We start from the raw sequence: 15,229 nt of genomic DNA on the forward strand, positions 1-15,229 counted from the left end.
CATCTACCAAACGTTACATCGTAGCGACCCCTATTTTTCATAGCAAACTATTCAAATTTCACGTAGCTCCTTAATATAGAAATATTAGCACAACTACGACCATTAACGAAATGTATCTGACGAATGAGGCCATGAGAGAGAAACATTCTCTTTTTCCGAATATTTTGTTTAAGATCGTTTGAGACTGCACTGCAGCCGGCGTGTGCACGCCTCCATTCCTGCAGTGTAGCGGAGGTGGGCAGACAATGTTTCGTGACTAATCTCACAGCTCAGTAGGAGACAGGCAGCTCAGATGCCTCCCCTTCGGAGTGGAGGGGTGGACTCACCCAGTCCTGAGAATCTCAACGTGTTCCTGCACAAAGGCCAAGTTACCTTGCTCTACTACTACTATAACATCAACGCTCGTAATATCAATGCGTTTTCCTTAATTTTTACTTCAAGACCAGATGGGAGTGTGAGGGGTGGGGGGGGGGGGGGGGGGGGAGCGGTACTTTATGTCCATCACAAAAAAATTATAAAAAGGAAAGCAAATTTCGTTAGTTGTTATGTTCTGTTAACACCCGTTTTTAAATAGGTAGTGATGTATAAGTAGGGTCCAGAACCTGGAAGTTTCAAAGCAGTTCCCGTTACATGTACACAGAGTGAATGGGAAATTTGTGACCTCCACTAAAAGTTTCTAAGAAATACATATTTCATCAACTCTCGTTGACTTTCATCACAAGTCTCATTTGCTACTAAGACTTATTTTTTAAGTTACATTCATCGAAAAATTAAAGCAGTTACAAAATGTGGTGTAAGAAATAATCTAAAAAGTTTTGAAACATTTTACTTTGCTTCTATTGGAAATATGTCTGTGGTAGCAAATGCTGAATTCTTTTATTTAGAATAAAACAGTTCCACCTGATAAATAAGTTTATTTATTGGTGACCAGTTTCGACCGCTGCACTGGACTTCATTGTTAGACTGCTTATTTTGCGAATAGAGTAAGATATATGTACTTCGAAGAATGTAAACTACAAGTACAAAAAGAAACATCAAGCTGGTGAGATGCAGGCGCTACTGCATGGCTTGCGATTTACATAACTTAAATAGCGGACGCTCCACCCACTGTCTTCAGCATTACACCATTATCAGCCAATGCTCGTTAAACATGTCAAATAAAGCCTAAATACAATCATTTGTGTGTAATATTTAGACCAGACCATTGGCATAGCAAAACACAAATAAGCTTTATCTAATTATAACATGAGAAACTAAGTTAAAAAAAGATAAGCTATTCACGTATAAGAACACGCCTGGTGCCCTGTATAGAACCTACATCTACATCTACATGATTACTCTACAATTCACATTTAAGTGCTTGGCAGAGGGTTCATCGAACCACAATCATACTATCTCCCTACCATTCCACTCCCGAACAGCGCGCGGGAAAAACGAACACCTAAACCTTTCTGTTCGAGCTCTGATTTCTCTTATTTTATTTTGATGATCATTCCTATCTATGTAGGTTGGGCTCAACAAAATATTTTCGCATTCGGAAGAGAAAGCACCTTATGGATAACAATCATGAGACTAATAAGCTTAGCATGGACGCCAATAGTAATAATATGACTATATATTAAAGATACATCAGACCTAGCACACAATCTTTGGTTCCCGTGTAATCTAGGTGTCATCATCAAGTTTGATACGTTACTAGCGGATACGGGAAGGAAATAATTACTACACGTTGAAAATTATTTCTGTCACAATTGCATTTAAAAATAACAAGGGCTTTGACCACCAAAAGGAGTCACAAGCAAACAATATTAGAAAACAGAACATTAGTGCCCTTCTCTAGGGACAAGATTCTGGTGTTACCAGATCATCGGCTACGCATTTTTCTTATCACCATAACCTTACATATGTTTAACATGAAATGTCTACAATGGGAACTTAATGTCATAGTTTTATTTCAGTTCATTTTTGTATTATTCCGCCGGCCGCGGTGACCGTGCGGTTCTGGCGCTGCAGTCCGGGACCGCGGGGCTGCTACGGTCGCAGGTTCGAATCCTGCCTCGGGCATGGGTGTGTGTGATGTCCTTAGGTTAGTTAGGTTTAAGTAGTTCTAAGTTCTAGGGGACTTATGACCTAAGATGTTGAGTCCCATAGTGCTCAGAGCCATTTGAACCATTTTTGTATTATTCCATTCAGGTTCTTTAATGTTTTAAACATAATTGTACCCTCTGAAGATAATTAACTCCTCACATCTAATGTTGCATGTAATATTATGAATAAGGACGTATCTATCTTCGTATGATTCCCGTAATTGTAGGTAATATTTTTTTGCCAGCTAAACTTGACTTACGCTATGCACTTGTCCCTAGAGAAAGGGACTAATGTTTTACATCCTAATACTGTTTGCTTGTGACTCCATTTAGTGGTTAAAGACAAGTTATTTCTTAATGTAATTGAGACGGAAATAATTTTCAATATATAATAACTATTTCGTTCTCTCATCCGTAGTATTAACATATCAGACTTAATGATAGTACCTTGATTACTTGGAAACCAAAGAACGTGAGGCAATACAGACGTGTCTTTGATGCGTAGTCGTAATACATCTATCTTCAGATTTTTACCATTTACCTGCTAAACATCAACGCCTCTTGGTTGTTACGCATAGGGTGCTATAGAGGGAACCTGGCGTATTCTTATACGTTAACAGCTTATTTTCTTCCTTTTCACTCCGTTCTAAGTTATATAATATAATTTGATAAAACTTAATTGTATTTTGATATATGTATTTTCAAATGGTTCAAATGGCTCTGAGCACTATGGGACCTAACATCTGAGGTCATCAGTCCCCTAGAACTTAGAACTACTTAAATCTAACTAACCTAAGGACATCACACACATCCATGACCGAGGCAGGATTCGAAGCTGCGCCCGTAGCAGTCACGCGGTTCCAGACCGAGGCGCCTAGAACCGCTCGGTCACTACGGCCGGCTATGTATTATCTGAACATAAATATTGTACATAAATAATTGTATTTCGGTTTTATTCAGCATGTTTTATGGCCATTGGCTAACAACGATATTACGCTGGAAACAATGGGTGGAGCTTCCTCCGTTTAAGCTACGTAAACTGCATGTCACGCAGCAGTGGTTACATGGCTCTTAGAGTGGCGCCTGCTTTTCGTCAGTTTCAGCAGACACCCATGGGTATAACACTGTCTCTTTCAAGTATTTGTTGATGTACCCTGTTTCTTTTTGTGCTTTTAGTTTCCTCTAAGTACGTGCACGTTACTCACTTTACTCATTTAGCAATTTAATAGTGACTACCAGAGCAGTGGTCGTAACTGGTCAGCAGTAAACGAAGAAACATCTTTATGCACTTGGGACTGCTTCATTATAAACAAAAACTTTTAGTCTTGTTTGTCAAAATCGTAATAACCGTAAGGATCTCTCACTCTCTCTCTCTCTCTCTCTCCCTCTCTCTCTCTCTCTCTCTCTCTCTCTCTCTCTCTCTCTCTCTCTCTCTCTCACCTCTCCCTCACGCACACACACACACAGACACACACAGTTCAAAAATGGCCCCGAGCATTATGGGACTTAACATCTGAGGTCATCAGTCCCCTAGAACTTAAAACTACTTAAACCTAAGGACATCACACACATCCATGCCTGAGGCAGGATTCGAACCTGCGACCGTAGCGGTCGCCCGGTTCCAGGATGAGGCGCCTAGAACCGCTCGGCTACACCGGCCGACACACACAGTTCGCCACAGCATAACTGCAGTACTTCTTTGTCAAGATTATGGTGGTTAAATGCCCTTTTGAATAACGTCAGAGAGTCAGGCGTACACCAGGTGAGTAATTTAGGGACTTTGCTATTCGTGTAGTGTACTACTGACATGTGGGAGAATACCAATAGTAACCTCAAAGTCTTTACAGATGATACGGTTATATTTTATGAAAAGATATCCAGAAAGAGTTTCACAATTTTCATAAGATTTCAAACCAGAGTAAGTATTAACTGCTTCCATTAGCTGATGAGAAGTATAAAAATTCATCAGTTCAGAAAACGGAAAAACGTAGTTTTGTACGACTGCAGTATTAATAAGTCACAACAGCAATCAGTTAGCTCTTACTAGTAGTGTAACCTCCCCACCGCAATTTTAAAAGAAATCAAAATGACAATACTTAATAGAAATGGGAGCCAAGTGTAACCTCCCCACAAAATTTTAAAAGAAAAAAAGGACGATACTAATCAGAAATGCTGATGGACATTGCTCTATGCGTAACCTGCCCACAATCAAATGTACTGACAATGGCAACAAATGTGAAATTCGCAATCTGACTCAAATATAAATTCTTCACAAAATTTAAAGTCCGTTCAGTGACAAGAAAATTCGATTAAACCGAAATATCGGTCTTTGGCCCTGTGTAAAACAATCAGAATTAAAGTCTTACCTCAGAATAAATGGATGTCACATATCTGCTCTTGTTGTTGCGCACCGCTTGGAGGAACTGCATTGCAAATAATAATATTCTCTTTTTTTTTGTAATTCTAGTGAAATTTTTCTTCAAAAAGAAGTGGAATGAAATGGGAAGTGCAACGAGATCTTTAGTTCAAAAAAAATTAAACTTCTGAGAAAATGCTTTGAAATAAAAAATTATTATTGGGAGACTTGTTGGAGAATAATTACAATAAATAAAATTTTTCATTATCTAATGATTATATTAATTAACAGTATACCTTATTCCTCATCTTGACCATTGTTGCCGACCGCCTACATCACACAACCGCACTGGGCTGCTACTACTGACCGACCGCTCTGCATGACGACTACAGACTGAGAACTGCTCTCAACTAGACAGAGCTACAGACTCGCAACGACTGAACTGACAGACTCGCAACGACAGACTGACTGCTACTCTGCATAGCGACAACTAACTCGCAAAGACTACTACTGACTGAGAACCGCTCGCAACACTCGCGCGGTCAAGCGCATACTCTCTGGTCACAGATGCTACAATGCCTCGCCATCGCTGCTGCGTTACATACGTGTTTCATAACCCTCCACTCGGGGGGCAAAAATTTGGCAGCGATGGTGAGTCATTTGGACTTGCCAAGCGCGGCAAAATTTTTCTTTAATTAACAAAATCCTACAACTTACAGAATATTTAAATGTTGTGCACACGCACTAAGTACAAAATATATCAGACAAGGACAAAATGTGAATACTAAACATAGTAGCAAATCAGAAAAAAGTATATACAAACTTTTTGACAGATAAAGTGCACAGGCACTGAAAAAATTCTTTAGCATATGCAGAACAAATAAACAGACTGGCAAGAATAATTAGATGTAGTACATAAAGTAAATGTTGTGCACACGCACTAAGTACAAAATATATCAGACAAAGACAAAATGTGAGTACAAAACATAGTAGCAAATCAGAAAAGTATATACAAATTATTTGACAGATAACAAAGTGTACAGGCACTGAAAAAATTCTTTAGCATATTCAGAACAAATAAACAGACTGGCAAAAAATATTATGTTGACAAGTGTACATGCACTGAAAAATGTCTTTAGCATTTTCATAACAAATAAACATAATGGCAAAAAAAAAAAAATTCATGTCCAAAGTGCACATGCACTGAAAAATGTCTTTAGTATTTTCACAACAAATAAACATAATGGCAAAAAAAAAAAAAAATTCATGTCCAAAGTGCACATGCACTGAAAAATGTCTTTAGTATTTTCACAACAAATAAACATAATGGCAAACATCATGTCGACCAGTGACATAAGTGTACTCACACTGGAGTTTAGCGAATCGAAAAATGTATAACCTATGAACATAAATGATGTTACCAAAAAAAATTTTTTCTTTATGTGACAAGAATCAGGATAGGAAAGGGAAGGATTGCATCATGGTTGTAGCACTTTAGATTGCACACAGCTGCTCTGAAAGTCCATATCTTTCCACAGTAGTACAACACCAAGTGACACCACTTGAAGTTCTTTTCCCATCAGAATTTATCAGTGTAGCCAAGACACTGAACTGTCGTAGTAATGTTCCATGTTTTCATTTTGGCAGTACATTAGGTACACCAAACAGTGGGACCATAATAATGTCTTCATCGCTCATGGTGGTGGACAGCATGTCGTGTCAACACCACACTCTTACAAGGCACACCAACGTAGAATTAGTGCAAAACCAAATATAGTGCTCCATGATCACTGGGATAAACAGGACAAATGGACATTGCAGTAATTCAGGGTAGTCAGCTTATGAGGTGAAGGACATCAAGTCACATAATATTGACAATTACAGTCTTCATTGATAGTTCGTGGCATTCATAGCCCAGTTATTGAACATTTCTGTACCAAGTATGTAGTATTACAGAAAAATGTTCATTAATTGTTTTACATAGAATCAGTAGCCTTCTTTTCCTGGTTACAAAATATTATGAAATAATCGCATTCTTTTCAGTTACAGAGTATAATCAAGAATCATTAACCTTCTCCTAATTACAGTTAATTAATCATTTGTCTTTAATTAATCATTTGTCTAATTACAGTTAATTAATCATTTGTATAATTACAGTTAATTAATCATTTGTCGTTAATTAATCATTTGTCTAATTACAGTTAATTAATCATTTGTCGTTAATTAATCATTTGTCTAATTACAGTTAATTAATTAATCATTTGTCATTTCAATATACTAAGAATTATTAGCCTTAATTAATTACAAAGCATTATTAAACAGTACCATAGTTAATTAATTATGTGTCATTCCAATCTATTAAGAATCATTAGTCTTTTCCTAATTGCAAAGCATTATGAAACAGTCACATTCATTTCCAACAACAAAGTATCAACATTGGAAACAAGAGCTAATCAATGGCATAATTAATAACAATTCGTGGAGTGACATTAATTATTGGCACTCAGTGGCCATCAAGTATTGAATAGAATAAAACATAGTTCATCATTCAGTATTATTCAGATCATTACAAAGTCATTATTAAAAATCAGTTAATTACAGTCAAATCATTAGTAATCACAGGCATTACAATAAACAGTGGCAGTTATTAGCTAGTGACAAAGCATTATTTTGAATATAGTCTCATTAAGAGGTCATTACTCGAGTGACATGCTATTCAGAGTTGATCAGTATTATTCAGAATTATCATAAACTAGTGACATTATGTGGGACTGGTAATACATTTTTTTGGTAGCAATGCATTGCGTTGGGATCGATAATTAATTGCTGAGGCATAATACTTTTTGCTTTTGACCTATTGCTGCAAATGAGGATAGGTAACGTCATTCGTCATGAGTCAGCTGTAGCAAGATTATGTAACAAGGCAGTACATGTGATCACATTTATAAATGATAAACACAAATGGGTAAAAAATATAAAAATGCAAGTACTAGAACAGGTATAAGAAGTAACAGGTTTAGTAAGTGTCATGAAAAACTTCTCCTGGAAAAAATACAAAAATGGATTATTGACCTGAAAGAAGAAACGCACACTATGCTGAAAAGTAGTGAACTTCGAATTAACAAGTAGTGAAATGTGTATAAAATGTGTTCCATAGCTGTCCTTTCCAAAACTTTCCGTCATCCTACTATGCAATGTAACACCTGCTGTCAAAGCAAACCGCAACAAATACTTAAATAACTACGTAGCATAAAGAAAAAAACTTCATTATCCATATCATCATAACTTCACCATTATCATCACCTGTAAAGAAAAACTTCATTATTCATAATACCATTTCCTTCATCATTATTCATCAGTATTCACTATCATCTGCAAAAAATCACTTCATTACTCATTACATAACTATTCCTTATCTCTAGCATATTTCATCACTAAAACTAAGATGTGTAGTTCTCTCTGACAGCCTGCATCAATCACCTTGTATTCTGAAAGAAAAAATTAGTTAAGACTGCTATTCTGTGATGAGTATAGTATATTCTTGTTAATGTTTGTTAATCCTGATCCATTTACTCTTCCTCATAAAGTTATTGCATCTCCTTTCGTTTATCCCGTAGGTGAAATTCCATTTCTGTTGAATTTATTTCTTAGAATCATCATTCCTTTCTGAAATTGATGAACAAAGATTAATGTCTTGCATTTAAATCCTATACCCACTAAATAATGACTGGTTTATGGTGACACAATTAACCATACAGCATAACATGACAGAAAACGTAATATGTCCAAGACATTGACAGTGTTCGGATGCGAAAAAATGTACACAGAATAATACAATGCAGTAGCAAAAAAAATGTGAAACAGTCACGATGTTGAGATGTCATAAGGCAAAAAAAAATGTCAAAGTCGACTGGTGTGTGTTATATCTTAACTATTTCATAGTGCATACAAACAAAACTGGAGTACAGTCATATACACAAAAAAATGGAAAATGTGCACGGTCTGATGTGTAACGACAAGAAAAGCGACCTGCTAACCTTACGTTGCCGGGCACTTGCCAAGAAAAAAAAATACGATAATCATCAATAAGTAGTCACATAAATATAATTGCAGAAATAGTCGTAAATGTGTAAATTCATCTGGAAAAATATGCACGGTCTGATGTGTAACGACAAGAAGAGCGACCTGCTAACCTTATCTTGCCGGGCACTTGCCAAGAAAAAAAATACGATAATCATCAATAAGTAGTCAGGTGAATTAATTGCATTAGTAAATGGCATCATAGAGTGTTGAATCATACAGTGGTTTCACTCAATAAACGGTTTAATGTTTGAGATATGGTGATTGCCTTTCGATTTTCTGGTTCTCAAAGTTTCGACGTGTACAACATTGGGGTGAGGGATACTGCGAATCCGATACGGACCTGCGTATAGAAGTTCAAACTTACTGCACTTACCTTTTAATTTGCTGGATAAATAGTGTGTACGTACTAATATCTTCTGTCCAACGTGAAAGTCGCGGCGTGTACAAACCTGTTTTTGCTGTCTTCTCCGGCGCTCTGCGGCACGTTTGATGTTGTTCAGCGCAATGTCAATTATTTCGTGGTGTCGTAGGCGACGATTTTTGGGGAATTCTATTAATTCTTTAATTTTGTTCGGTGGTTCAACGTTTTTCAGTATAACAGTCGGAGATAGCATAGTGGATTCATTTGGAATGGAATTAATTACATCTTGGAATGAGAGTATGTGTGTATCCCAATCAATATGTCTTCTGTGGCAGTATATTCGGCACAGCTTACCAATTTCTTTCATTAATCTTTCACAAGGGTTCGAAGAAGCGTGGTACTTGGATATATAGATCGGAGAAATGTTTCTAGCTCGTAACATGCGTGTCCGTACACTACTACGAAATTGAGATCCATTATCAGAAATTACTTTCATTACATGCCCTACATGAAATAGAAAATGTTTTACAAATGCTTTCGAAACAGTTTTAGCAGCAGCTTTGCGTAACGGAGTGAAAGTAACAAATTTTGAAGTGAGCTCAACAGCGACAAAAATGTAGCAAAAACCTCTGTTAGTTCTCGGAATCGGACCAAAAATATCTACTGCGGCCATGTGTCTTAATTTCACAGGTATAATGGGATATAAAGGAGGAATATGTGAAGTGGTGTCTGATTTAGCTTTCTGGCAAATTTTACAAGACGCTAAAACTCGTCGTATACGTTTTTCCATGTTAGTAAAATAACAGTTCTGTCGCAGTATAAGAAAACATTTTCGTGCTCCGTAATGTGCGTAACTTAAATGAGTGTACCAAATTAGTTTGTTAACCAGTTCGTCAGGAATGCATAATAACCAAATGTTGCTGTCAGGATGAGAGCGGCGAAACAGAATGTCATTGCGTACAGTGTAGTGGTTCCTAATCGTAACATTTTTCCTATCTTGCCAAAGGTGTTTAATTTCTTTCCACACATTGTCCTTATTTTGTTCTTGTGCTATGTCCTGTAATGACGATGAAATAAAATTTTCAAATGCAACCTGCTGAATGTACATGACACTGAAATTTGCTTTGCAGAAGTTGGTTGCTACGTCTTGCTGATTGTTACTGAGAGAACGCGATAGTGCGTCTGCTATAACATTTTGCGTACCGGGAATGTGAACTATTGTAAAATTAAATTCCTGTAAATACAGTTTCCATCTACTTAATCTATCGTGTGTGAATTTAGCCGAAAGTAAAAATTGTATCGCTCTATGGTCTGTGTAGACGGTGGTATGTCTGCCGTAAAGAAAGTGCCTAAATCTCGTGAAAGCCCATACAACACATAATGTTTCAAGTTCTGTGACGGAATAATTTCGTTCAGCAGGTGACAAAATGCGACTTGCAAATGCGATGTTTTTAATTACTGTAGAACCATCTTCTTCTATTTCCTGGAAAATGTGTACGCCTAAAGCGGTGTTAGAACTGTCGGTGGCAATGGAAAAATTTCTAGTAAGATCTGGGTGCGATAATAGTGGAGCATTCAACAAAGCATGCTTCAAATAACATTCTCGTGAGCAAAATTCTGCTTGTCAAAAGTAATGTTTGCGTTACTGTAGTATGCAATCTGTGCTGTATCTGGTTAAATTCTATCGTACGTGTTATTATTTACGGGAGAATGTTGTGGCATATCCACTGTATGAACTGTTCTGTTATTTCATACTGACGTGTTACGCCATGGATGACACCTATTGTCTGGATCATTCATAATAATGTGTTGTTGCTAATGTTCTTGCTGCTGAAAAGATCGATTGTTATTAAATGTACGCTGAAAATTGTGCTCATCATTTTCACGTCTGTCATGATAGTAATTTCTATACGGCGCATTGCGATACGAGTTGAAATAGTGTGTTGTCTGTACGTAGTTATTTCTTTGCTGCCATGCGTTACTATTTGTTGGAGCTGCGACTATACGTGCACGCGGCGAAACATTAAAGTTTGGTTGACCTTGTAGACTGCATTGTTGGTTAGGTATGCTAAGCGGCTTACTTTCATGCTGTTGTGGTGAAAAGGTCTATTGTTACCAAAAAATGCGTTTGCTGTTAATTTTACACATACTGATGATTACGATTTTATCTGTTATTTAAGTTCACGTGATTCTGGAGTGCCTAATGAAAATTGTCACATTCGGTAAAAGATTTGTCATATCCGGTTTTCATTACATGTTTCTTAATACTAGGTAGAGCAATAGTTAAAGAGCAGTTTGGATAGATATAAAGGATAGTAGAAGAGAAGGCAGCAGTGCAGAAAACTAAAGATGAAACAGCACTACTACAGCTCGGGGCCCTATGCTCGCTACGGCACATATTCATTAAAGCGTAATGAATCCCCTGAGGTCTTTTACGCACTGCAAATAAATTTTAGCTTTTGCGTTGCAAGCAATAGCGGTAAAATTCCAAAAGTAAATCGCTGTATTCTTGCTAATTCCAGTTTCTGCATAATACGTAATGCTGATGAAAATACAATAGCAAATTGTCGCCTCTGGTTCAAAGCTAGTTTCTGCATTACGGGTAACAGCGGTGAATGTACAAAGATAAATTGTCGTATACAGTGCAAATCGTGTATCTGTGTTCTGCCATTATTAAATTCCTTACATTTTCTTACAAATGCAAACTGCTTATTATCAACGTTCTCGTCACTGAATTTGAGAACACGTTCGGGTTTGTGTGTGAATCTGTTCGTCTCTGTCGTTTCGTACTTCAAGTTGCGTAGCTTTTCATTTTTTAAGTCGCGTGGCTTTTCGGATTTTAATTCGCGTAGTCTCTGTAAATTGTTCACATTATACACGCTGCGTGAGTCAGACAAATGCTCGCAACGTGGCGGGTTCTGTGACGTATTGGTGACTGGAATAATTGTTAATTCTGTTACTTTAATTCTTCCGTCAATTTGGTTGTTGTGTCGTTCACTTTTATTAACAATTTCCGTATTCAGAGTGTGTGAAACTTCCAGTGGCTCTAAATTAAACTCGTCGCGTATCTGTACTGCGTTTTTAGGGCATTGTTCAGTGACTGCATTAATTTCGTGTTTCTGTGTTTCGTTTGCTGAACATCGTTCAGTGACTGCATTAATGTCATCTTTGTGTAATTCTGTTGTGCTTACACGTGTGCTACTTAATTCTTGTGCAACAGTGCCAACTTTTTCATTACTGTTATTAGCACAAGTCTTAGTATTCACACGTAATTGTTCTTTAATGTCCTGGCATTGCATGGTAACACCTGTAATCTGTTCGCTAACTTGTCTGCTCCGTTCGATAAGGTTGTCTTGTTTTTCGTTCGTCAGTTTGAAACTTTCATTAATCATTTCGCTAAGTTGTTTGTGCTGTTTATCAAGTTTTTCATTAAGTTGTTTGAAATTGTTGTCCATTTTCTCACTTTGCTGTTGTATCAAACTTGTCATAATTCGTACCAAGTCAAAATTAGCGTTTATATTCTCTGTGCTGTTTAGTGGTGGATCTAGAACTCTCTCGCTTTCCGTGACCATTTGGTCATTCTGTAATTTAGAAAAAGGTTTGTCAGTCGGATGTACACGGTCAGACATTATTTCGGAATTAAATAAATCCGTCGTACTTTGTGTATCCTGTTCATTTTCATTAGACAAATTTGTCTGTACATTACTTGGATTTTCTGAATCGGGTGTGTTAAGCTCGACAGCGCTCATTACAATAGAGCGTCCCGCGTCATCAATTGTCGTCAAGTTAACAGACGAGACAATTGAGTTCGTTTGTTCATTATCAAGGTAAAAGTCATCATTAGTGGTTGTAATGCATTGATTGTTAGTGAACGCAGGAATGTCATGATTACACTGCGTGTCACATGTCCTATCGGTAAAATTGTTTAAATCGGTAGTTTCGTTCGTAATACCTCGCGATACACTATTCACAGTCTTTCGCGGCATTTTTACAATAGTCAAAATTTTTCACAAAACAAATCAACACAATGCAAAAGCAACACACAAATACAACAAAGCAACAAATTGCCGTTGACCTGTAGAGAGAAAGTCACAATATTATTAAAAGCGTTGCGCTAAATCCTAATTATATCTAAGCAAACAAGAGCAGATATCTGACTGTCGCTCAAAAGACTCTCAACGAAATACGATCCTGGACTGGGTGTCGCCAAGTGTAACCTCCCCACCGTAATTTTTAAAGAAATGAAAGTGACAATACTTAATAGAAATGGGAGCCAAGTGTAACCTCCCCACAAAATTTTAAAAGAAAAAAAGGACGATACTAATCAGAAATGCTGATGGACATTGCTCTATGCGTAACCTGCCCACAATCAAATGTACTGACAATGGCAACAAATGTGAAATTCGCAATCTGACTCAAATATAAATTCTTCACAAAATTTAAAGTCCGTTCAGTGACAAGAAAATTCGATTAAACCGAAATATCGGTCTTTGGCCCTGTGTAAAACAATCAGAATTAAAGTCTTACCTCAGAATAAATGGATGTCACATATCTGCTCTTGTTGTTGCGCACCGCTTGGAGGAACTGCATTGCAAATAATAATATTCTCTTTTTTTTTGTAATTCTAGTGAAATTTTTCTTCAAAAAGAAGTGGAATGAAATGGGAAGTGCAACGAGATCTTTAGTTCAAAAAAAATTAAACTTCTGAGAAAATGCTTTGAAATAAAAAATTATTATTGGGAGACTTGTTGGAGAATAATTACAATAAATAAAATTTTTCATTATCTAATGATTATATTAATTAACAGTATACCTTATTCCTCATCTTGACCATTGTTGCCGACCGCCTACATCACACAACCGCACTGGGCTGCTACTACTGACCGACCGCTCTGCATGACGACTACAGACTGAGAACTGCTCTCAACTAGACAGAGCTACAGACTCGCAACGACTGAACTGACAGACTCGCAACGACAGACTGACTGCTACTCTGCATAGCGACAACTAACTCGCAAAGACTACTACTGACTGAGAACCGCTCGCAACACTCGCGCGGTCAAGCGCATACTCTCTGGTCACAGATGCTACAATGCCTCGCCATCGCTGCTGCGTTACATACGTGTTTCAGTAGCTATGTACAACACCTTACAAAAGTACTTAACACTGACGCGCGTTCTCCTCGACGAGATCACGCAGTACAGACTACACAGGAGTTTTGGTTTGTACTCTGTCGATACACAACGTCTAGTACCAGTCTGACAGTGGGGAAACGGAGGCTTAGGCACTGTGCGAACAGGTCGTCTTGACTACCGAGTGAACTAACCCGAATCAATAAATAGAAAATTAATAACTATTTGTCTTTGTCAAACTGATGATAAATTACGCGCGAGTGATCACTGGAGCGACAACTTTGCCGGACAATTTTTTCACTTCTCAAATCAGTCTTTACAGTATTCCATTTCCAGAATTATGCATTCTCTGCATTTGTATCTCTGTGTTCTTCTATTTCCAGACCGCACAACAGCTTCTACTCAGAATCTCTGTGACGCAACATATCGACTATTGAAGACTTCTGCTTGTAAAATGCACAGCGTACAAACATGAAGTATGACACATCGAATAAAATAAGAAATATCGCTTTCACTGAAGCTAGTAACCTTACATATTCTCCGATAAACAGCTTCCGGTCACATTTAAAACAGTACTGTGGGACGTATGTGTAAGCGACCAAAAATGTGAAAAATTATTCGGCCTTCATTTACTACAAGGTACTGAAATTTCAATTCCACTTTTATATGTGATAAAACTAATAACTAACGAAAGCTTGCGCGGGACCACCCCCCTATGTTGTTCTGTATGCGATGTTTCCTTCCAGTTCTACGCCGTCATTATATGGGGAATTTTTCGGTGTTTAGCAGAACCAGAAATTCTACAAAAGTGTGTGCATGGAAAAAGCCAAAACCCTAATGAAAGCTACAACTCTGTGATAGGAAAACCATGCACCAAGACAACATTTGTTTCCACAACTGCTGATGACCTTCAACACATGATACTTGCTTAGTTTCTAACTGTGCTGATCATGGCAGACTACAGACTCTACAGAGGCTAGGATTTGATCCAGGAGCTTTCGCACTGTCGATATTCAAGGAAACCGATAAGAGGAGAATTGAAGCGACTGACATTATTGTTACCCACTTCGAATATCGGGTCATCCTAGGAGGACTGCTCGAGAACGAAGAGGAGAATGCGCATGGTTTGCACTAGTTCATCCAGATAAGTTAAGGCCTCATACAAACACTGTCAAACCTTACCCGTAACGTAAAGTTTGGCAATTTTTCT

General features: G+C 37.5%; 1 protein-coding gene across 1 annotated transcript in view; it reads left to right on the top strand.

Moving 5' to 3' along the window:
* LOC124544807 (calcium/calmodulin-dependent protein kinase kinase 1) overlaps nucleotides 1-15,229 on the top strand; it is a 1,492,928-nt gene that overhangs the window by 574,154 nt on the left and 903,545 nt on the right. The window lies entirely within an intron of this gene.

This window comes from Schistocerca americana, chromosome 8, assembly GCF_021461395.2.
Source record: "Schistocerca americana isolate TAMUIC-IGC-003095 chromosome 8, iqSchAmer2.1, whole genome shotgun sequence".
NCBI classification, from domain to species: domain Eukaryota; kingdom Metazoa; phylum Arthropoda; class Insecta; order Orthoptera; family Acrididae; genus Schistocerca; species Schistocerca americana.